General features: G+C 53.1%; 1 protein-coding gene and 1 long non-coding RNA gene across 6 annotated transcripts in view; both read right to left on the reverse strand.

Annotated features, from left to right (window-relative positions):
• Nucleotides 1–4,897, reverse strand: part of FBLN2 (fibulin 2) — an 84,687-nt gene extending 79,790 nt beyond the window's left edge. For 2 of the 5 annotated variants that reach the window (XM_059161864.1, XM_059161861.1), the window contains exons 1-2: nucleotides 4,757–4,866; nucleotides 1,960–2,085 (exon numbers count right to left, since the gene is read on the reverse strand). The gene's annotated coding sequence lies outside the window, so the exon portion shown is untranslated. Of the gene's footprint in view, nucleotides 1–1,959; nucleotides 2,086–4,756 lie in introns of all 5 variants that reach the window. The other 3 variants (XM_059161862.1, XM_059161865.1, XM_059161863.1) reach the window with 2 other exon arrangements.
• Nucleotides 4,898–12,005: 7,108 nt separating this feature from the next.
• Nucleotides 12,006–21,045, reverse strand: LOC131824270 (uncharacterized). Its single transcript, XR_009350813.1, has 3 exons — nucleotides 19,400–21,045; nucleotides 12,835–12,891; nucleotides 12,006–12,588 (listed from the first exon to the last, which is right to left on the reverse strand). It is a non-coding gene; the product is annotated as an uncharacterized LOC131824270 (long non-coding RNA).
• Nucleotides 21,046–22,842: the final 1,797 nt, after the last annotated feature.

Below are 22,842 nucleotides of genomic sequence, written 5' to 3' on the forward strand. Positions count from 1 at the left end.
TAAGCGGCTGCCTTCGGCTCAGGTCATGATCCCAGCGTCCTGGGATCGAGTCCCACATCGGGCTCCTTGCTTGGCGGGGAGCCTGCTTCTCCCTCTGCCTCTGCCTGCCACTCTGTCTGCCTGTGCTTTCTCTCGCTTCTCTCTCTATGACAAATAAATAAATAAAATCTTTAAAAAAAAAAAAAAAAAACCACCCTTAAACACTTCCACTTAAAACTCACAAATGAACGGTCACCCACCAACAGCCCATCTGCTTTTTAATTTAATGTTTTGAACAGGCAATGCAGTCGTGTGGTTCAAAAAAGCAGAAAATATTTTTAAAAATTTTTAAAAAGGCACTAGGACATGTCACCTCACCCTTGCACCCTTGTCCCCCTCCTGCCCACCCCAACCCACCCCCAGGTGACCACAGGTGAACACTGCAAGTTGTTCCTTGTGTTTCCTCCCAGGCCTTGTTTATGTTTACACAAGCTAACAGGAAGTTGGATTTCTTATTGGACACAAGAGGCAGCACGGTTTACAAGCCATTCGGCAATGTGGCACCTATTTTCTTCTCTTAATAGATCTTGAAAGACCTTTCCACAAAGAGTGTCCTCATTTTTTAAAGCTGCATACTATTCCAAGGTGAGGCCATCCCAGCATCTGTCACCCCGATCTCAAATGTCCAGTCACAGACCTATCTCCCTCCTCTGCCAGTAGCTTCTCAAGGGTGAGAACTGCACCCCAGCATGGGGCCTAGCACAAGCCTCCCAATCTTCCTCAAGAGGGTGTCAGAAAACGGAAATCCGATCTCCTTGCTTCTTCCACCAAAACCTTTCAGTAGCTTTCAAACTCCCTATGCTGACCTCCTTCACTTCCTTGGCACCCTCTCACCTCTCCCTGACTCACTCCAGCCTCCTCCTTTTCCATTCCTCACACATACCAAACAGGATCCTACCTCAGGCCCTTTGCACTAGCTGTGCCCCCTGCTTGGCATTCTCCCTCACCACTCTGGTCTCAGCTCAGAAGTTCCCTCCTCAAAGGGCCCTCCCTGCCCTTTCTGTTTAGCTGTTCTGTTGACTTAAGCTCCTTTACAGCATCTGAAATCAACGTGAATAATTAATGTCATTAATTTCTTTGTTCCCTGAATCACACCACCTCACCTATCTAACTAGAATATAGACTGCATGGGAACAAAGAGAGTATCTGCATTGCTCACCCTGAGTACCTACCTGGACAGTGCCTCTTCTAGGATGTGACTCCCACACTCCAGCCCAGGAAAGCCAAGCTCCCGCAGCAGCTCCCACCTGGTAGAATTATTCCTGGCAGCCCTCACAAAGCTTATGGGACTGTGGGAGTCCAGCACCCAGAATCCTGCCACGAGCTGGAACTGCATCCCAGGCCAAGGTCTTCAGCTAGGGGAGGCCTTTCAGAATTCAAGAAGCCTGGGAGCAGGGCTACACCCAACTGCCTCCCAACAGTGGTCCCAAGGATTCCATCCTCTCCCCTCCCCTTCAGATCCATGAGCCCTAGAAAGCTCAAGAGCACAGTACCCATTTTACAGAAGGGAAGACTGAGGACCTGAGAAGGGATGGATGGGCCCTCTGCACCATCTTACACAGCCCAGCACCTTCCTCCCCAGTGGAAAAGAAAACCCCCAGGAAGCTTGAGGAAGAGGTCAGGGCTGCCCACCATCCCCAGTCACTACAGAAGGGCTGGCCCTCATTCAGTCAGATAACAAACTTCCAGGATGTTGCACATACCAGGGGGCACTTCACTGACATCAGCCACAGAAGTGTGCTCACAAGAGAGAGCAGAGTCACAGAAGCTGGGACTTAAAGTAACACAGCAACTGCCCCACCCTGTGCCACCCATGGAGAGGCCACCCAAGGGAATGCGAGCTGGGACCTGGGAGCCTGTTCTCCACCTGAGTCCCTCCTTGTAAGGAATCTCGTCCACCAAGGCTGACCAGGGACTTACAGGGAAAATGCAAGGTTAGCATGAAACCTGATGTCCAGCTGGGCACACTGTGATGCTCCTGAGGCCAGACAGACTTGAGACTCAGCAGTCTTTATCCTGGTGGTCAAGGGGTCATTGTGGATATGACTGTAAGACGAACAGAAAACCATGCTGAGCTTTCAGGCTGATGAAAACGGCCTGGCTGGCTTGGCTGGTGGAGCCTGTGACTCTTGATCTCAGGGCAGTGAGTTCAAGCCCCATGTTGAGTATAAAGATTACTTAGAAATTTAAAGAAATCTTTAATTTAAAAAAAAAAAAAAAGGAACCTGGGTGGTCATTTAAATCTTCACTTTATTGTGAAATCTTCTTCATTTTAGGTCCTGAATTTAGCTCTACCCTGACCCCTGTAGAGAATGCAACTTCACTTCCCTGGTCATTCCACAAGCATTTATTAAGCACCTACTGTGTGCCAGGTATGGACCTGGCTCAGGGACTTCACCCAGGGTTGATGAAACCAAGTCCCTCCACTCATGGATTCATCAAAAGAGGGCAAAGAGCTTGGCTTTAGGGCCAACAAACTCTGGGTTGAAATTTCAGCTCTACCACTTGCTTGCTAGAAAACTCTTTCCAAGCCTCAGTTTCCCCATCTGTCAAATAAGGTAAGAATGTGACCTTGCAGAATCATTGATGGGATCTGGTAAGAAATTTGACTGTCAAAGCTGGCTCTGATATCATGGCCTTCCTCCCATGGGGCTCCCAGGCCACTGTTCCCACAGTCCAGCAGAAAGCACCTGCCATCATCACAAAGATGCCTTGTGGCCCAGGCCTCTGGTGTGCCCAAGTGCTGTGAAGAGGTGTAAGGCTCCCTCAAGGCTTTCCCAGTCCTGGGTGGGGGGACTAGCCTGGGCCCCTTTGGGGTAGGCAAGGCGCAAAAAGAGCCCAGTTTATATGGCAGGCACAGTCAACAATAGAGGTCTATGCAGGCCAGGTAGGAGCTGAGTCCCGGGTGGAGACTATAGCCAAATGATGCTCCTGTCCCATCCCCGTGGGGGCAGAGGCAGACAGCACTAGACAGTTGGTACCACAAAGGAACGTGGATCCTGGGCTTTCAGGTCTTATGATTTTTCAGGTAAAAGGTGAAAATCTGGACTTTTCTGTGAAACTTGCCAATTTGCAAATGCTGGCAGCTAATTAAATATTTAAAAATAATAACAACATGGTAAGAGCCAAGCAAAACACACAGATCCAGTCAAAGCCGGGGCTGGCAGGTTTGCATAGCCAGCGTAAGATTCTTTGATTTCACCCATCCCCTGCCCGCTTCCCCCGTTTCACAGCTCTGGATCCAGGAAGGGAGGGTGGAAGTCAAGGAAGCAACAATTACAGGTCCCTCCCTCCTCCTGGTGGGGATCTTCACCCTCCTTTGCACGTGAGGAAGGTGAAGCTCAAAGCCCCAGTCATTCAGCTACAAACACAAAGCCCCAGTCATTCAGCTACAAACACTAGCCTGGCCGGCTCTTGGGGGCTTGCTCTGAGAGGGGCTATCCAAGGGGCTCTGCGTGATGATCAGCACCCAAATCTTTTTTTTTTTTTTTCTTTTTCTGGCCTGTCATAGTGACACCTGCTGGCTCACACCAGCTTTGGCTCATACCAGTCCTAGTGTAGTCACCTTCTAACAGGGCTGGTAATTGGGCCAAGAAATGGCAATGCAGCTTGGGAGAGTAGAGTGGGGGAAGGGGAGAGGATGCAAGGGGTGATGAGGAGTGGAGAGGCTGTCGGAGTCAGGCCCAGCTCTGAATGCCCCTCCCTGTGCTCCTACAACCTCCCAGTCCCAATGGTAAGTAAGAGAGCCTCAGCCAGGAGGCTTCCCCTGCCACAGCCCTCCTCTGGCTCCCAGCTAACTCAGGATAGCAGGCAGGGCTATGCCCATAGAGATGGAGGGTCAGGGGTGCATGGGACTATGAAGTTGGTGGATGTGACTCTGGGTGAAAGATTCAATGTGTGAGGCACTGTTACTCCAGTTATGCGAGAGACATGTGTGTAACACATGTGAGATAGAAATGCATGTGTGATAGACACACGTGTGGCAGACATGCATGCGTGCCAGAGGCACACGCGTGTAACACAGACACAACTGTTTGAGAGAGAGGCGTGCCTGTCTGGGACACGCCCATGTGTGAGGCACGTGTGTGTAAAAGGGATCCAGGCATGTGTGTGAGAGATTGAAGGGGGGAGCGCTGAGCATGGGACTTTGCAACTGGGGGGCATGGGGGATGGGGTAACGGGTTGGTGGGTGCGCCCAAGCAGAGAGGGTGCAGGAACTCCTTTTGGCTACTGGTGCGCCTGTGTGGTAGTGTGGCAGGAGGGGGAAACTGAGAATGTGAGCTTGATGGTGGGGAGGGAGCTGAGGGGCAGCGGGAGGGGGGTAAGGGGGCGTAGGGAAGGAGTGCAGCAAGGCTGGGGGGGGGGGGCGGGGACCGGTTGGATGCAGCGGAGGGAGAGAGGGCGGCAGCACCGGCGATGGGGGGCGCTCGAGCCGGCGGGTGGGGGGACCCGCCTGCAGACCCCGAGGTCCCCCTCGCTCCCTCGCGCCGGCTTCAGTGCCCGTATCCGTCCAATGGGACTGAGGCCGGGAGGGCGAGCCCGCAGCTGCGCGGCGGTGTGGGCACCCGGCGGCTTGGGGCGTACATCCGCGGGGCCGCCGAACCGTCGGGGCGTCCGAGGGCCCCCAAGCCGAGCTTACCAACGGCGGCCCGGGAGGGGCGCGGCGCGGGAGGAGAGATGGGGACCCCGCGCGGGAAGGGGATCAGTGCGCACTCACCGCGGGGCGCTCCTCACGTCCAGCCGCCCGTCGCTCAGTCCGCCGGTCCGTCGCGCGTCGACAGTCGCGAGCCCCGAGCCCCTGCTGTGCGCGGCGCGGCGCGGCGCGGCGCGGGGCGGGGCGAAGGCACGGAGGGGCGGCCATTAGCCCGCCCCCGGCCCCCTCTCCTAACTCCGCCTCCGGGGCGGGGTCTCGCCGCAGGCGGGGGAGGGGGCCGAGCCCGCGCCTCTAGCAGCCAGCGGAGCTGCGCGAACCGACGCCCAGAGACCGCCGCCAGGCGCGTCCTCAGCGGAGTCCCCAGCACCTCACCGGTCCAGCACCCCTCGTGCCCCGCCCAGCCTAAACTCAGTTCCAGATCCCGCGCTGCTGCCTTCAGCCTTAGGGCCTCTGGGCCTACCACCTCGACCAGCCCGGGCCTCAGTGTCCCCACCTGAAAGTTGGGCTCGACAACCCTGGGCACGGCCCGAGGGGTCTGCGTACCGCAGTGCCAAGGGACAGGCGGTGTGACAGGATCAGAGGGCAGACTTCTCCATCCCCCTTGCTTTCTACCCTGGGGGCTCCCACACCCCACCTGACCTTCTGGCGCCCCACAGGGCTACTACTGGTCCTTGGACAGACTGATCCCAGCCCCCAGTTTTGGGGCAATCTAAGCTTGTCCTTTTCCTCAGCGCATACAGCTAGTTGCCTGTGACCCCTGTATGACCTCACCCAAAACCCTTGAACTCTGTGAGTCCAGCCTCCTCGTGTCTTGAATGGATTAACCCCTATGGGTAATGGGAAGCCAAGGAGAATCTGGCGTCCTACCCACAGCACAGGCCCCAAGACATAGTGAACACTCTGCCAAATGTAAACTAAACTCTTAATTACTGAGACTGTCATCCCCACAGCTGAGGCAGAATGGGGGTATCCAACTTAGAGTCTATGACTGACTGCTAGGAGACCCTTCTCAGAGCAGGCAGCTGGCAAGCGGCTACCTCCCAGGTCCTGGCCAGGGCTCAAAAGCCCATCCTCGAAACACACAAGCAAATTCTGGTGCTGCCTGCCCACTGCAAATGTCTAGCTCCGGAGGAGCCTAGGGAAAGGAGGAATGGCCCTAAATCCTCAGGCCCTGCAGGCCTGGACCTTAACACAGGGACCCCGAGCCCCCAGTCCCCTCCCCACCACTATCTTAGCATCCCAAAGGCCAGTCAGCCTGTGAGAAAGTCACAGTCCGGGAATTCTGTCCTCCCATCTCTCTCTTTCTCTCTCTCTCTCTCTCTGCCATCTTCTGTCTCCCTGTTTCTCTTTTTATTGTGGTAAAAGTTACAACAGCATAAAATTCACCATTTCAACCACTTTGAAGTGTCCAATTCAGCCGCATTTAGAATACACACAACTTTCTCTCTTGTCCTCTCTTGGCCATACCACCTTTGTCTGTCTCTCTGTCTCTCTGTCTCTCTCAGTTTCTCTCTGTTGGAATCCACCTCTATCTGCATTTCTTGCTGTCTCATTCAGGTGGGCTGGTGGCTCTCAGGGTGTCTCTCACTCTTTCCCCACTTTGTCTCTCCCTTTCTGTGTCTCTGTCTCTGTTTTGAGGCCCATCTGTCTCTCTGTCTTATTCTATCCTCCTTGGGCTCTGCATTTCCCTATGATTCTATCCCTTGGTCTCTGTGTGTTTCTCAGTCCTGGGGCCGCATCTCTAGGACCAAAGCCTAGACCAGGACCTCCAGGACCATCTTCCACCGCGGCCCAGAGACATGGAGCTTAACACTTGCCACCTCACATCTGGGCAGCAGCCATGGGCCAAGGCCTTCTCCCACCCCCACCCAGAGGCCTCGCCATAGCCTAAGAGAAGGATAAGGCCTCCAAGAGCAAGGGCAGAGAGAAGGGAAGCTACTTGCTCAAGGTCACACAGCTGGAAGGAGGCAAAGCCAGGCAGTGTCCAAGGGCTAAGACAGGACTGACCACAGAAGAACCAGGAGTGGATGGAGGGCCAAAGCCTGAACTGAGAACCTAGGTCCAGCCCTACCCCAGCTGTCTGTCTAACCCTGGGCTACCTGGCCCCTATTCCCCCACTGGAGCTTGTTTTTCTTCAAGGGCCTTTGCACACCCCCTAATCTTCATGACTGGTTCATCCTTGCATTGAGATATGGCTGAAATGTCACTACTCCAGAGAAGTCCTCCCTCAGACCCCAGTGCAGGTCGCCACTGCCCCTCCTTCCCTGTCTACCCTCTCTACTCTTGAAAGTCCTTGTCACTAGCTGACCTCTTTTCTTCATTTATAAATGACTACAGGTAGTAGAGCCTGTACTTAGGACTCCCACCACTCCCCAGCTGTGTGACTTTGAGCAAGTTACTTCACCTCTATGGGCCTTGAATTCTTCAACTGTAAAATGAGCATAATGATATCAGGGAAGATTAAGTAAATCAAAATATAAATATAAAACATCAAAAGTACTTTGAACAGGGCTTAGTGGGAGGGAGTACTCAGTAAATGTCTGATGAATGAATGAGTGACGGATGGAATCTTTCCTTCTGTTAGCAATCGAAGAGCCCTGGGGCTTAGAAGGCGCTGAGCCTTGCCTCCCTTGTGCCTAGGTAAGCCACTGTCCCCTGATGAGGCTCTCCCCATCCCCATCCCCACCCCCTGCAAGTCCCAAGCCAGGAGGAGAGGCAGTGAGCCAAGGTTTTGCCTCACCTTTGCAGCCTGGGGGAACCCAAGACTTGGCCAACTTTCACAAGATAAAGTGGAGACACTTCAGTCGTTCCCTGTTATCTGAGCTGCAGATGTGGCCAAGGCAGCTGACTCCTCGGAGTCCTGCCAGGGCTGTTATCACAGACAGAGTGGACATCACCCACCAGGAATTTGGGGCCCGGGGCCTGGCCGAGATACGGTTGGAGGAAGTTCTGGGCTGATAAGGCACAAACAGTGCTCAGAGTGGGCAGCGGAGTTATTAACATCAGTGACAATCTCAGCAGCCCCCCCAGGCACCAAGGCGCCAGGGCTGGCCGGCTCAGAACACACCTGCACTGCCTGGCCAGCCAGGCTGGGGAGGAGATTTACTGGGCTTCCCAAGTCTGCATCCTCCCTTGGTAGCCTCCAGAAGGACCCCGCATTTCTCCCGGCATCTGAGAATAACAATAATAACAACACTCCCATACAACAATGGAGTAGGGTCTAGGAGCAGTGCCCTGGAGCCAAATGGCCTTGTTTTTTGTTTTCTTGTTTTTTTTTTTTTTTTAAGATTTTATTTATTTGAGAGAGAGCACATGCAAGAGCAGAGGATAAGCAGGTTCTCTACTGAGCAGGGAGCCCGAGGTGGGGCTCCATCCCAGGACCCCGAGATCATGACCTGAGCCGAAGGCAGGCACTTAACCAACTGAGTCACCCAGGTGCCCCTGAATGGCCTTGATTTAAAGACATATTCCTCAGGGTGATATTCAGCAAGTGGCTTCAGCTCCCTAGTCTCAGAGGTTTCATCTATAAAACAATTCCTGCCTCATAGGATTGTTTGGAAGTTAAGACGCTTCAAGCGAAGCTTGGCATGTGATAAGCTTTCAATTAAATATTTGTTTTTGTCAATTGCACACAGCCTAAACTAACATGAGCCTGCAACAGTGCCCCAAATCTTGCCACCAGAACTTTTCCTGCTGCTTCTGATGGCTGATGTGACACGCCTTCCTCCACACTGGGCCCACTTACTCATCGCGCCTGCCTCCCCTTTGGCACCCTCTGTAATCACAATGACTGGGCAGTGTGAGACAGCTGCCTGTGCCTGGCCACCAAGGAGGTTAAGAAAGTGGGTGTCTGGGCCCAGCTGCTGCCGAAAGAGAGCATTCCACAAATACAGAAAAGATATTCAAAGAGGGTGGGCAGTGATTTTAAGATGGAGGCTCTCCTCACCTGGGGAAGGCTTTCTCTACCTGCCGTCCTGTGGGCCAGCGAAGACCCAGGACAGCAGCGGCCAGACCCAGGCTTTAGAACATAGCAGTCCTCAGGGCATCTGGCTGAAGGAATGGGAGACTCTTGATCTTGGGCGTCATGAGTTTGAGTCCCACGTTGGGTGTAGAGATTACTTAAATTAAACACAGAAAAATAAAAACCAAGGCAGTCCTTTCGAATCACCCAGGGGCTTTTTTTTGAAATACCAGTGTCTATGTTCTACTCTAGAACAATTAAAACTGAGTCTCCAGAGGGTGCGGGGGGGACATCGGTTATTTTTCATCCCCAGTAGATTGGAAGTTACTGCCAAGGACTTCCCTCTGGCTCTCTCCTTCCAGCTGTGCCCTTCTGGAGAGGACCAAAGAGAGATCAAGGAGATGCGTCCACCTGGAGCCCATCAGGCTTCACACCAGTCCCTGGGATTCCCCACTCGAGTGGCCCAGAACCCCAGTGTTTGTGCTGGCTTCTTCCACTCATCCCTCCCCCTAGGAGAGGGCCACATCATCAGCAGACGCACTCCAGGCCTAGGGCCACTGCTCCAGATGACATGAATGGAGTGTGCAGTCAGTGGGTACGTGATCAGTCCCTGCAACCCAGGTCAGGCCCAGTCTAGTCTGCACGTCACCTGGTTCTCCAGCCTCATCCCCCACACACATCCCTGACTTTACTCTTTAACCCAGCAAAAAGCTGACTCTACACCAGGAAACTCCCCACCTCCCCGCCTTTTCATCCACCATGAAGACTGCTCTATCTAAGGTACAAGGCACCAGGCACCAGTCACACCCCACCCTTCATGTGAGAAACAAAACCGCAGACGTTTTACGCAGACCCAGCCTCCACGGCAGCCAGGTAGGAAGTGTGAGGCCATTGAATGGGAGAAGAAGTGATGTGACCTCCTGCTTCCCTTTCCTCTTCCTGCCGGCTGAGTAAGGACTGGGTGGTGGATAGAGACCTGGAAAAGCTGCCTTGCATGGGGTGGGGGGAGGTCACACTTGGGTGGAAGGAGCCCCCGAGCTTCATAGATGGAGCACCATACCTGGCCTAGATTCTCCCATGGAAGAGTCAAATATACTGTTTCAAATGTCTCAGCCATAGTCTTTCAGGATCTCTCATTTATAGCCACCTAACCTATACCTAACTAGTAACTAGCGCCCCCCTTCAACAGCTGGCTCGAACGCTCAGCAAGCCAGTCATGGACATACTGAGTGCACACCAGCCTTCCCCAGGAGCTCGTGGTCCAGAGGGCCCCTACCTCACTCCCCATCCCCCACCCCCGCCATGAACACTTGGGCCATCTGCCGCTGTCTCAGCAATTTGTTCCAGCTACCAGCGACCAGCCTCCTGAGCCTCGTGCCCACAAGCCTCTTCTCTCCATTCTGAGTCCATGTGTTTTTTTCAGATGGAGCTGATCCCCCCTTTCTGGCTGGTAGCGGGGGTGGGCGGTGGTCATCTGGCCCAGGTGTGCCCCACTAAAGTAATCTATTCAGAGAAGGAACTGAAGGGAGGAACCTCTTTCTTTTCTTTCTTTGTAATGATTTTCTTTACTTATTTGAGAGAGAGAGAGAGAGAGAGAAAACCCAAGCAGGGGAAGTGGGAGAGGGAGAAGGGAGTCCAATGTGGGCCTTGATCTCAGAACCCCAGAATCATGACCTGAGCCGAAGGCAGACGCTTAACCATCTGAGCCACCCAGGTGCCCCCAGGAGCCCCTTTCGTTAAGGCAGCATATCTGTCTCAGAGCCTGGGACAGAGGCTCTCTTCTGGGGCATGGCTCGGCTATGGGTATGAGCCTGTGGTATGGAAGCCACCTCTTAGCAAAACCCACTAAGAAGGAAACCAGCTCAGAGGAAAGCAGAGAGGAGAGAGAGAGAAAGAGAGAGAGAGACAGCTTTCTGACAACATTTAAGCACCTGATTATAGCTTGACCTGGCAACCCCCCTCTGGAGTTTTCAGTTACAAAGGCCAATACATTCCCTTGGGGGCTTCAGCCAATTTAAACTGGGGTTCTATTACTTGCACCCAAGACTCTTGGCCAGTGGAATTCATCTCATCAAGGCAATGTTACCTACCCAGTCTGGTGTCTGCACTTCCGAGGTTTGCTTCAGATACTGAGGTTAGTTAGCCATTGGGGATCAGATTTTATGATGTCCAGACTCTCTCCAAAGGCGCTTTGTCTTAAATAAAGGGGACAATGATTGGAATGAAAAATAAAGTCAGATCTGTTCACCATCCACTGTGTGCCAAGCATTTGAATAGACACCTTCTATTGGTTCATTCATTCATTTAATCCTTGAAACAATCCTAGAGATGCTGGATATTATTACCCCCATTTTACAAAGAAGCGGGCTCAGCAGCATAGCCAGGGCCTCTGCCCAGGGCAGTCTGACTCCAGAGGCTGCTTGTTTCTCCCTGGTCTTGCAAAGGAAGGCGTGGGGCACGTCCACGGGTGATCATTCGCTGATCATTAGATCAGCCCTTGCTGATCATTCCTCCACGGGTATGGGAGCCGGGACTAGATGGGCTCTTGGCAGAGCATTTGGAGGGGCTGAATGAAGCACATGGAAGGGGATGTGTGGAGAGAAGAGGTGGGAAAACCATTACAAGTTTTCTTCCACTCTGGGGCTTCTCTGCATTTTCCCAAGCTGTCTGCTGAGTGCAGGAAAGCTGCCCAGCCTGGCGCTTCCCATCTGGGAATGGTCAACCCTTACCTCCCAAGGCCCAGCTCACTCTGCTCATTAGTGACTCACCCCCGCCCATCTCCCTGCCTGGTGTGATGAAATTTCTGGCACTTCTGAAAAGTTCTGGTCACCCTAGACAAGACTTGGCTCAGCCTTGCCATTCAAGCCAGCTCTCCCTGCAAGGGCAAAGGCAAGGGGGCGAGGGGCACTGAACTCAGAGGCTGGGATCTCCCCAGTGGGCTGGAAAACCAGGCTGAGGGGTCTCAGAGCCCCTTTCCTGGTGGAGCAGCCCAGAGAAGGAGGGATTTGCCTGAGGCCACACAATGAAGACCTACAGGGCTGAAAGGGGCCCCCAGGACATCAAAAGTAGCTCAGAGACAGGAGGCCTGGTCTTAGCATGGCTCCCACCCTCTCTGAGCCTCAGTTTTCCTATTTGTGAAATGGGAGAGGCTGACTCTGATCTTAATACATAAGCTGGGGAAAACAGACAATAGAACATTTAATACTAGCAAATCTACCTTCACAAGAGAACCTCTTCCAACCAGTTTTGTTCTAGACCTATGTATATATGTGTGTGTGAATGGATGTACGCGTGGATGTATGCAAATAAAATTACACAATCAAATTATAATGAACACTGTTCTCTGTCCATTTATTTTTTTATTTTTTTTAGATTTTTTAAATTTATTTGACAGACAGAGATCACAAGTAGGCAGAGAAGCAGGCGGAGAGAGAGAAGGAAGCAGGCTCCCTGCTGAGCAGAGAGCCCGATGCGGAGCTCAATCCCAGGACCCTGGGATCATAACCTGAGCCGAAGGCAGAGGCTTTAACCCACTGAGCCACCCAGGCGCCCCTTCTGCTCCATTTTAATGTGATATATTGTCACCATTTTTCTACATCAATAATGGACCCACAGGATCACTGTCAACAGAATATTCCACAGTCTACCATCACCATGATTTACTGAGCCCTCGCTGATCATTCCTAGTTTCCTTTATTATAAAAACCGGTTTGAAAGACATCCTTGAATCTATGTATGCAGACGTTTGTCCACCTCCAAGAAGTTTCCAGGGCAAAGGGCATGTATGTTTTCAAGTGATTTGGATATACAACTATCCAAGGACACTCCCAGAGACATGTCCAAGTCTTCTCCCACCAGTCCTGTGTCCGAAGGCTCGTTCTTCATGTGCTCACCACCTACCCGCTGGCCTCAGTCCTGGGGATGTTCAGTCAGCCTATTAGGGGAAGAGGGCATTCTGTTATTTGATGGTGACTGCCTTTTTAAATGGTTACTAGCCCCTTGGGTTTCTTCTGAGAACTCCCACACATACTCTTCATTTTCCCTCTTGAAGTGTTTCTCTTAAGCTCAACATTTTTTTTTTTTTTAAGATTTTACTTATTTATTTATTTATTTGTTTGGGAAGCAGGGGAGGGGCGGGAGGGTAAAAGGGAGGAGGGGAAAGAATCTCAAACAAACTCACACTGAACACCAGCCATGGCCGGGCTCGATCTCAGGACCCCGGAGACCATGACATGAGCTGAAACCAAGAGTGGGATGCACTTAACAGATGGAGCCCCCCGGGCGCCCCTTTAGCTCAACAGCTTTTAATAATTCTTCAGCCAGAGGGCATGTTGGCCCTTTGTCTTCCAAGTACGTGAGGCAGACAACTCCGTTCTAACTTTAGTGATGTGTTTTCTGACATAGGGAACTTGTGAGATGGGGTATGGAAAAACCGACCACTGTTTTCTTTGTGCTCAGAAAGCCTTTCGCCCCTTCTACAGTAGACCCTCAGGGCTCCTTATTCATTCACTCATCCTTCCATCTTGTGTTTGTTGCTGCCCTCGCATCTAACCCCGAGGCCCCCGGCCACCCAATCCCACAGAGCTGGTGGCTTGCTGCTCCAGTGCACGGCCGGGCTGTGGGGCAGAAATCTCCAGTAATTCCTGGAAGCCTCCCTTTCTAGGAACGGGCGGAGGGAAAACATTTCTGCTTCAATAACAAATCTTGGCCTCTGAGACTGCAAATAATCTCTGGTTACCTGACAGGGCTTGCCCGAGCAGTCCTTGGGTATTGAAATTTTAGAATAACCATGATTATGGCTGCCAAGAAGATTCACCACTCAGATCTCCTGCTTCAGCAGCACAGGTGGCTGCCTATCCCTCTACATTTACTTCTGCATTTTTGCTGAGGCCACAGTGAGCTGCCCCCCATAGTGGCTACGAAAGCAGGATCATTCCAGCAAGACCCTGACTTCCTCCCGCCAGCAGGAGACTGGCTGAGGGTTCCCCGTCGTCCTGCCTGGAGCTCTCAGGAGTTGTTCGTGCTCTGAGATTCTTAGTCCCTAGCATCCTTACTTCCCCATTTCTGGTAGCAAGTGTCTGTGCTGCATTGGCCTGAGTTTCTCCTGCCTTCTCCTGCTCTCTCCCCCAGAAATGTCCTTGCACATCTATCCTGTCTTGGCAAAATTAGTATGGACTCCTTGGCAGACCAAAACTCATGCAATGAAAAAGATAGTAACTAAAGTCGTCGCCACTGTGTCACACATTTATGAAGCTTAGCTACTACGCCCATCTCTCTCGCATCCCTCTCCGTCATGCAGGAGGTTAAATGCTGTGCCCACGTTACAGGTGAGAAGACTGAGGCTCAGAGATAGCTGAGCTTTGGTCCAAATCCAGGCTCCGTCCTTCCCACCGGAAAGCTGGGGAGAGCCCCGTGGCCCCCAGGAGTACCAAGCCCTTCAGACTGGGCATCCCAGTCCATAGCATTTCCCCTGGAACCCCAGCTCAGCAGGCTCTGTGTTCCCTCCTCCAACTCTGAAACCCGTGGGCCCCTCTAGGCCATAGGAATGTCAGATGGACAGGGCCAGAACCCCCTTCCCTGGATGGGAGGAGCCCAGGACCGCCCACCCCAGCTGAATCCAGAGGAAGGAGCCAGGAACTCAGCTATGGGATGGGAGGCAGTGCGTCTGTCCTCAGGCAACTTTAGGTGTTGACAGAAAGTCTTCGGCACAATTAGAGGGGACTCCCTTCTTCGGTTCTGGTCGTGCTCCCTGGCACTCCAGACTGGCCTGCTCCTCCTCAGTCAGCGCCCGTCTACTCCCCGCAAAAGCTGCTATTTTCCATGCAGAGTCACCCCAGCTCCTCTGCTACCCTGTGCCCAACACAGCCTGTCCCTCTCCCAGGGCTAAGCCCGGGGCTGAGCACTAGACCTAGCGCTGGTCTGCACTGCCCAAAGAGATGCTTCACCTTCCACATTCCAACCTTTAGACTTCAGGTAATGTGACCCGATGTAGAAGTATTTATTTGGGGTGACTTTTAAATTGCCAACACACACTGACTCCCGGTCTCTCCACTTCCCAGCTGTACATGCAGATCTCCTTGGCTTTGTGCTAACCCACTGGGGCTCAGGAACCTTCAAGCAGACCAGCCCATTTATCCTGGGCATCTACACTGAGCTGCCCTCTGGTCTCTTTCCAGCCCGTGCAGATCTCCCTAGAACCTGCCGGGCCTCTTCTTTCTTCCATTCTCCTCACTGAGGCCCAGAGAAGGCAGCAGGAGGGTGGGGGACCCACACTCTCTGTAACACACCAGCCAACTGGCTCCAGCCCCAGGAAGCCGAAAAGGTCCCTGGTGAGGTGTGTCTTAATTCTGTATCTCCATCTGTCCAGCCCTGGCCTCCTGACATGCTCGGGATAAGCGCCCAGTCTTGGCTCCACATCCCTGATCTCTGCTCATCCTGTCCTCCCCCCCATTAGAATCTGTTCTCAGTGTTTGTCCATCTATCTGTCCCCCCAGGCAGGTGTAGTGTGGTTACAAACACAGATTCTGGAGCCATGCAACCTGGGTTCGAATCCCAGCTCTGTCACTTACTAGCTGTGTGACCTGGGGATGTTCCCTCTCAATGACTTGGTGCTCCTAGCTATAAAATAACCTTCAACTGGCACACACTGTCAGAAAGACTAAGTGAGCCAATATATGGCAAGTGCTTAGGAAGTGGCTTACACATGGCAAGTGCTCAATGAGTATTGGCTAATATTACTCACTCGACAAATCTTCCCTGAGCACCTACTCCATGCCAGGTACCAAGGTCCAGCAGGAGGACAGACTCCCTCTTGCCCTCGGGGAGCCCACACTCTTGCAGGAGACAGATATAAATTCAACAACCTCACCAACACCCAGCAAGAAGCACCCTGAGGAGGCAGTGCAGGGGAGGCCATGTGGGCTGGTGGTTAGCCCGCAGAGCCTGGGGGTCCTAGGGGGTCCTAGCTGCACAATGCCTGGGGAGGCTCGTACCGCTCTGGGCCTCATTTCCTTCTCTATAAGTGGGGACAACAAGGATGCCTAAATCATCAGGTTTCAAGAGGGTTACGTGAGTTCGTAGGTGAGCAGAACTTTGTCAAGGCCAGACCCAGAGTAAGTGCTCCAGAAACGTGCTCCTGGGGGAGTGATGTGCAAGCTGAGGGGCCCTCGGTGGGCTGCTGGAAGAGTTCAGTGTGGCTTCTGAGAGCAAGGGAGTCCCTGGAGGATTTTAAAGGGAGCCCCTGAGGTGGCAGGTGGTAGAGTCCAGGTGGGAGACGAGGGGGTTCAGATGGGTGTGGAGGCCTCAGGAAGTGGTAGGATAGGATAGATACTGAGAGGAAAGAACTCATGCTCACACGGGTGTCTCACCAATGCTCATGGGAATATTTACAGTATGTCTGTTCGCATCAGGTTTAAAAACAACCCAGACTCAGTAACAATTTGAGGATGGATAAACTTGGTGAGGCCCTGCAACTGGGGTGGGGCTCAGGAAAGGATGGATGTTGGGAGCCAGGAAAGGGAGGGAGAGGGATGACTCCCCCAGCTTCTGGCTCAGGATATGCCACTGATTAGCTGGAAGGGGTGCTGGTCTGGACTTTCTGGGGCAAATCACAGTATGCTTGAGTCAAACAGGCTTAAGCCAAAAGAGGGAGATAGGGAATTCCATAAAAGAGTAGAGGGATGGACTTCAAGCATAGCTGGATCCAGGTGCTCAAACGTCTCCAGGAACAAGTTTCTCTTCCCTTGTCCCTCAATTCTCCTCTCCTCCTTTTTCTGCCAAAATGCTCTTCTAGTAACCAAACATTCCAGGAGGTCCAGGACACAACCCTTAAAGTCCAGACAAATGAAGTACTAATCCTCTCAACTTAAAGACCTTTCAGATTGGAGGGGCTGAAGTCAGGTGCTCAGGTCTGAACCAATCACTGCAGCCAGAGGAATGGGCTGTGCTGATTGGCTCAGCCCAGGTCCTAAGCTCTACCCTAAAAGCCTGAAGGGGTAGGGTGAACTTCTAAATGGAAACTTAGGCTGTTGCCAGATGCTGGAAAGAAATCTGTGAATGGCCCCGATGGGGTGGGTGAATTTGCAGCCTTGGACTTTAAGTTGATTTTGTCTACATTGGATTCAGACACTGTCAGATAATGGCACATATTTTTAAAACATGTTCTCTGTAAAAGCCTCAACATTCACAAGGGGACTTCATCAAGCTTGTCAGTGCTTGGCTCTGGGCCAAGGGAGCCCCCCGCCCCCAGCCCTGGCAGTCCAACCAGTGAGAGCCCAGAGAGGCCTGGACTTCACACATCATCGACTCATGCTAGGCTAGGTACCAGAAGCCAGGCGCAGCCACCGTGGAAGCAACATGGGTCTGATAGGAGAGTCGTCGCCTGTGGTTGGTGACTAATAATAAAACAAGCAGGGTCCGCCCATTGCAAAAATGTGAAGCCAGCAGGCAGGAATGCCACACGAGCCCATAGTTGGATTCCGGTTTTGTGAGAAAATACCAGAGCTGGGGACTCTGAGAGACAGAGACTAGAAATCCTCTCCCGCACCCCGCCCTGGCTGCAAGGTCTCCCCAATTGATGCATCCTCAATTCGTTATGGAGGTCAGACTGTTTTTGAACTCGCTGTCGGCAGACATCCTGGTCGTGTGGATGGGAGCTGGCTGACAGCGCTTGCAGCTGACTTTCGTTTCTTTTCAGTGCTGTATAGTATTCCACTGGCTGGCTAACACGAGGGACTGTCTTGTTTGTGACTCTTTTGGTTGTTTTCTGGGTTTTCGTTCAAATGACAAAGAAGGCTGCCATAGCTCTCCTCGTCCCAGTCTTCCTGTGACATCTGTTTCAGTCCTCCAGGGCCAGCAGCCAGGAGAGGGAGTGCTGACTCATAGGGTGTGCACATGTTCAAGTTCACCAGCTCATGCCAAACCCTTGTTTCAGAGTGTTTGTACCAGGGCTGCCAGCTGCTGCTGCCTGCCGCACCTCCTCAGAAACATTTGTTGGCGTTTGCCCCTGCAGTAGGTGTGAAATGGTATCTCGGGCAGTTTTAATTTCCGCGTCCCTCGTCGCTAACAGGGATGGGCGTCTTGTCCTACGCTTGTTGGCCGTCTTCCTCTCCTCTTTTACAAAAGTTCTGCTTACGGCTTTTGCCCCTGAAAACATTGTTTCTTCTTGGAAATCCCTGATTTCTTCAGCACGGTCTAGCCATGTGACTCTCTGCCTTGAAGCCTTTCTGTGACTCCCGGGGGGCCTCCAAGTAAAGCTCACGCCCAGCAGCCTGGCTAGCCAGGCCCTACCGTGGTTTGGCTCCCATCTGTGTCTCCATTCTTGATAGGAGCTGTTTCTTGACACTCTTCTCACATTCTTCCCTCCCCTCTTCCATTTGCCTGCCTGAACCCTGTCTCTGCAAACTTCCAGCTCCTGCTCCTGCTGGGGCACTGTCAGAAAACCCCTCCTTCTCCCCATTGACCCCACATCCTTGCCTGGCTGCTTCTTTCTCAGCCTTCAAGTCTCAGCTAAAACATCACCTCCTCTTGGGAGCCCTCCTGATTTCTCCCCACCCCCACCCCAACTGTAGGGGCACAATGCCTGCTCACTCTGTCTCAGGGTCAGCACTCCTGTGCTGTAAACTGGACAACAAACTCCCTGAAGAACGAAGAACAAACTCCCAGGAAGTGACAGTGACAGTGATTGTTGCAGGCTCCTATTCCTGGTAACTGGGAATGTGGCTGCAGTCAGCCAGCTTTCTAAAACTCTAGAAGAGGGAGAAGGAGGGAGGGATGGCAGGGGCAGCATGAGAAGTGGTTGCACCAGCACAGACCCTGGAGGGACCCAGGGACCACTAGGATCTGAGGTTAGGGAGGGCAGAGGAGGGGAGCTGGCTTCTAGCTGGCAGACTCAGCTTCCTAGAAAAGTCTCTTGTCTTCTCTGTCTCCGTTTTCCCATCTCAAAGAGGGGAGCCCTGGCCTACTTCCTATCAGAGACAGTGCCCCTGGATGGTCAGCCTGTAGGTCAGCCTTGTCTGACCTACAATTTCAGGCCCAGGGAGCTGGCAGACCCCAGGCCAGACAAAGGGGGCCTTGTTCCCAGGCTCTTTCACGGAAATTCCCCCCCAACAGCTTGGCTCCAGCTGAACAAAACCACATGCCAGCACGTGGGAGGAGGGGGTAGGCGTGCAGGCAGCATCCCAGCGCCCCTCTCAACTCCAGGCCCTGCCCAGAGTGCCAAATGCCACAGACTCTGAGGAGAGCTCCCTTTCTTCCCCCCCCACCCCCTGCTGGCTGCACTCCTCCAAGTCTCCCGTGGGGGGCCAAGGGAGCCAGTGGAAGTGTGTTCCCTTCTTGTCTCCTGCAAGGCTCACGCCAACCCTCCAGGCAGGCATTGCCACTGGGCCTGTTAAACATATGAAGAACTTGGGAAGCTTGGAGGTCACAATCACGAGCCCTCGGCTCTGCCAGGAGAGGTAGAGGCTAGACCACACGTGGGCAGCCTGACTCCAGCTATCCACTGCCCTGAGGCACACCACAGTGTCCTCCCTGTATGCTTGTCAGTCATCTGCCTTTCCTGGTGGGCAGTCTTCAGTGGGGTGGAGTGGGGTTGTCTTCCAGCAAACCTCACCCTAACCTTCCTACAAGAACACATGGCGCAATATGGCTTCCCCTCACCAAGTCAGAGAACGGACAGGAGGGACAGGATGTCATCTCAGGGCTGCTGGACAACTTCAAGGGGAGAAGGAGGCCCCAACCCTACTCACCACTTCCCATCTGAAAATCTGCTAGAACTCTGACTTAAGTTCCCAGCCTGCCGCAAGCTGTGCGATGTGGGGTGAGGGACTCCCCTCTCTGAGACTCCAGTCTTCTCATCATTGAAATGTGGGCAACGGCTGGGGGTGGGAGTGGCCCCCCATGGAGACTGTAAAAAAAGCCATGAAGTCACAGAAGGAAAACAATGGGAAGACCAAGTGTGGGCAAGGAAGTGTAGCAACCGGAATTTTTGTCCGCCCGCAGGGGTGGGGGTGGGGGGGTTCACATGGTCCCATCATTTTAGGAAACTATTTGGTGGGATTCACTAAAGCTGATCACATGCGCATACTATGATCCAGAAATTCCACTCTTGAGTTTTGCCTCAAGAGGGGGAGAGCATGTGTCCCCCAGAAGTCCGGACAAGACAGTCCCTAGAGCAGCACCGTCCATAACTGCCCCAGCTGGAAACCACTCGGATGTCTGGCAGCAGCGGTATGAATATGCGGGTCGTCGTGTGTTCACACAGCTGGATCCCGCCACAGCAGGGCAAACACACGATTTCTGGCCACGAGCAACAACAGCTCACCACACAGCTCTGAGTGCAAGTCAGGCCCAAAAGTTTACACACGGAGGAGTCTGTTTTTTAGGAAGTCCTAAAGTAGGGCAAAACGAATCTCTTGCTGTTAGAAGTTAGGAGCAGGTCCAGTTCCCCTCAAGGAGGTGGCAACAAGAAGGGACCACCACGGCGATTTTCAGGGGGCTGGTTGGGTTCTGCTTCTTGATCTGAGTGCCACCTTCATGACTCTGTTTGATCTGTGGAAAATCCAGCGAGCATACACTTAGGATCGAGGCATAAGGAGTTAATCAAAGACAGGGCTGTGTGGTAAGCCGTGATGTCCCCACTCCACTCCCGGTCTGGTTTTGTTTTTATTGAGACTCTAAAGGGATGGCTGGAGAGTGGTCTTGTGGCAGACACCTCTGTGCCCCGCCTGTCACCTCTCAGCCCATGGAGGGAGGGAACTGAAGCCTCCGTGGTCACTTTGTACGCAGGTGGCTTCTTTTGGCGGGAGGGCACCTGGCCTACGGGGCAGCCCTGAGTCACCATGCTATGAAGGCCTCCAGGAGCTGCCTCAGCCAATAAGGTGTAGGGCTGGTGGGCAAACACCCTAGCTTCCTCAGCCCGTGCCTGGCGATTCTGAGGTGTGTCCTGTGCAGTCCCTACAGAATCCCCTGTTGGCTTGAGTCCCTGTTGTCTCTGATGGTAACTCTTTCACAAACATACCCTTTGTGGGCTTTCTTCCTTTTCCTTCCCCTGCCTCACATGGTCATGTTGCTTTCTGAAAGCATCGCCCAGAAAAACCACTTGCACTCAAATCCTTGCCCCAAGTCATCTTTTGTATCCCTAAATGTCAGGACAAGAGGGAATGATGGAGGGATTGTCCCTGTCTGGGAATCCAGAGAAGGGAAGCTGGTCCCCAATCTGATGAGAGTACCCCATGTGACCGTGGGCAAGTCACCCACTTATATAAGCCCATCTGCTGCCCTGGGTGCTGAGACTTTTGCTTTAGCAGAAGCTAGTGACCAGGACCCAGAGCTGAGAACCAAGAAGAGCCCAAAACCCACATTTTAAAGAAAACCAGAAGCCAGTAGAAGAGAGACCCAGCCTGTAGCTCCAGCCATCACCCAGGAACCCCTGTGCCCCACCCCATCAGCCTGCATATGTGGACTCCCAGGAGGAGGGGGGAGGTGAACTCTTGCTATTGGGGCAAGAACCAAGCTTCCCCTCCCCCACCCCAAAACAAAGTAAAGCCCTGTCAAAAGCCAAATTGCCAAGGGACTGGGTACATCTGCAAGGAGGGGAGATGGGGTGCCTCACTCCCAGTTTGGACATCGTCTCTTACAGTGGGCCAGGAGCCCTGGGTCCTGGGCCTGTGTGTACAGGAGAGAAGAGAATGGGAGAGATGGAGTGGGGCAGGGAGCAGCCATGAGGACTGCCTGCCAGAGCCCACTGATGGGCACTACAATAGCGGGCCAGGGGTGGATGTCCTTGCCAGTTCCTTGCCCTACAGGGATACCTGGCTATGGGGCTATGGGGGAACCACAGCATCAGGGCACACTGCTGGGGGCAGGAAATGAGCAGATTGGAAGGAATCCAACTGGGGCCAGGGGCTCTTTGCAAAAAGGGGTCCCCCTAAGAAGGCTCTCCCTGTGCTTCAGGAAGGATCCCATGTGCCCAGAAATGTGCTGGTGGAGATGGAGGTCGCATGATGGATGCCCGCAGTGCAGCCCAAGAGGCAACAGGGATGGACTGAGAGAGGCTGGCCGTCCTCCCTGCAACCTCCTGCCTCCCCAGGCTAGATTGCAAAAGAGGGCAGGGAGAGCAGGGAAGACAGGCCACACCCTCCCCACCCTGTCCAGGGCCACAGGCCACATCCAAGTCTAGAGGGAAGAGATGGGGAGGGGAGGAGATTTTAAGTCCACCGTGGCCTGAACTTCATTCTTCCTGTCTGAGCACTCTAGGTTCTGCCCCCAAACCCTGTCCCCATCCAGCACGCCCAGACCCTGGCCCACTGTGCTGACTTGGGGGGACAAAGTCACTATCCCCTCAGTGACTTTGCCGGTGACCACCAACCACACACATCATGAACCTCCCACCTCCAGAGCCCTCCAGGCTACATAGATGGGCTCATGCTCACACTGGGCCCCCACCCTACCCAGGGCCCTCAGTCTCCGGGGCAGGGCTGTGCTGAGAAATCAATTTTCCCCAAGGATGAGCAAGGTAAAAGCACAGGCCAGTCTCATCCAGAGGCACAGAGGCAAAAATTCCTAAACAAACATCAATAAACAAATCTAACCATCTCTAAAAAGGTAATACATTACATACAAGTATCGTTTATCCCACAGCACGAGAAAAAATCTTATGATCGTCTCAATAGGTACGTGCAAAAAATCTATTTCGTGAAGTCGACCTCTCAAAGTAGCTTTCTTTCTTTTTTTTTTTTTTTTAAAGATTTTATTTATTTATTTGACAGAGATCACAAGTAGGCAGAGAGGCAGGCAGAGAGAGAGAGGAGGAAGCAGGCTCCCTGCTGAGCAGAAAGCCCGACACGGGACTCGATCCCAGGACCCTGAGATCATGACCTGAGCCGAAGGCAGTGGCTTAACCCACTGAGCCACCCAGGCGCCCTCAAAGTAGCTTTCTTAATCTGATAAAGCATACATACACACTTCAGTTTCCATATACGATCTAGAAATTCAACTTCCACAGAAAATGATGACCTGGGCTGAACCTGCCCGCCTCATTTCCATACCAATTCACTCCTCCAGTCAACAAGCGTCCCTTAGCACCTCCCATGCCAGGCCCAGGACCGTGTGCAGTGGTGGCAGGACGGCACCGTGTCCCTGCCCCAGTGGGACTAGATGTACTCACTGGCTAGGCAGAGTTCTCATCTTG

This window comes from Mustela lutreola, chromosome 2 (genome assembly GCF_030435805.1).
Source record: "Mustela lutreola isolate mMusLut2 chromosome 2, mMusLut2.pri, whole genome shotgun sequence".
Lineage (NCBI taxonomy): Eukaryota > Metazoa > Chordata > Mammalia > Carnivora > Mustelidae > Mustela > Mustela lutreola.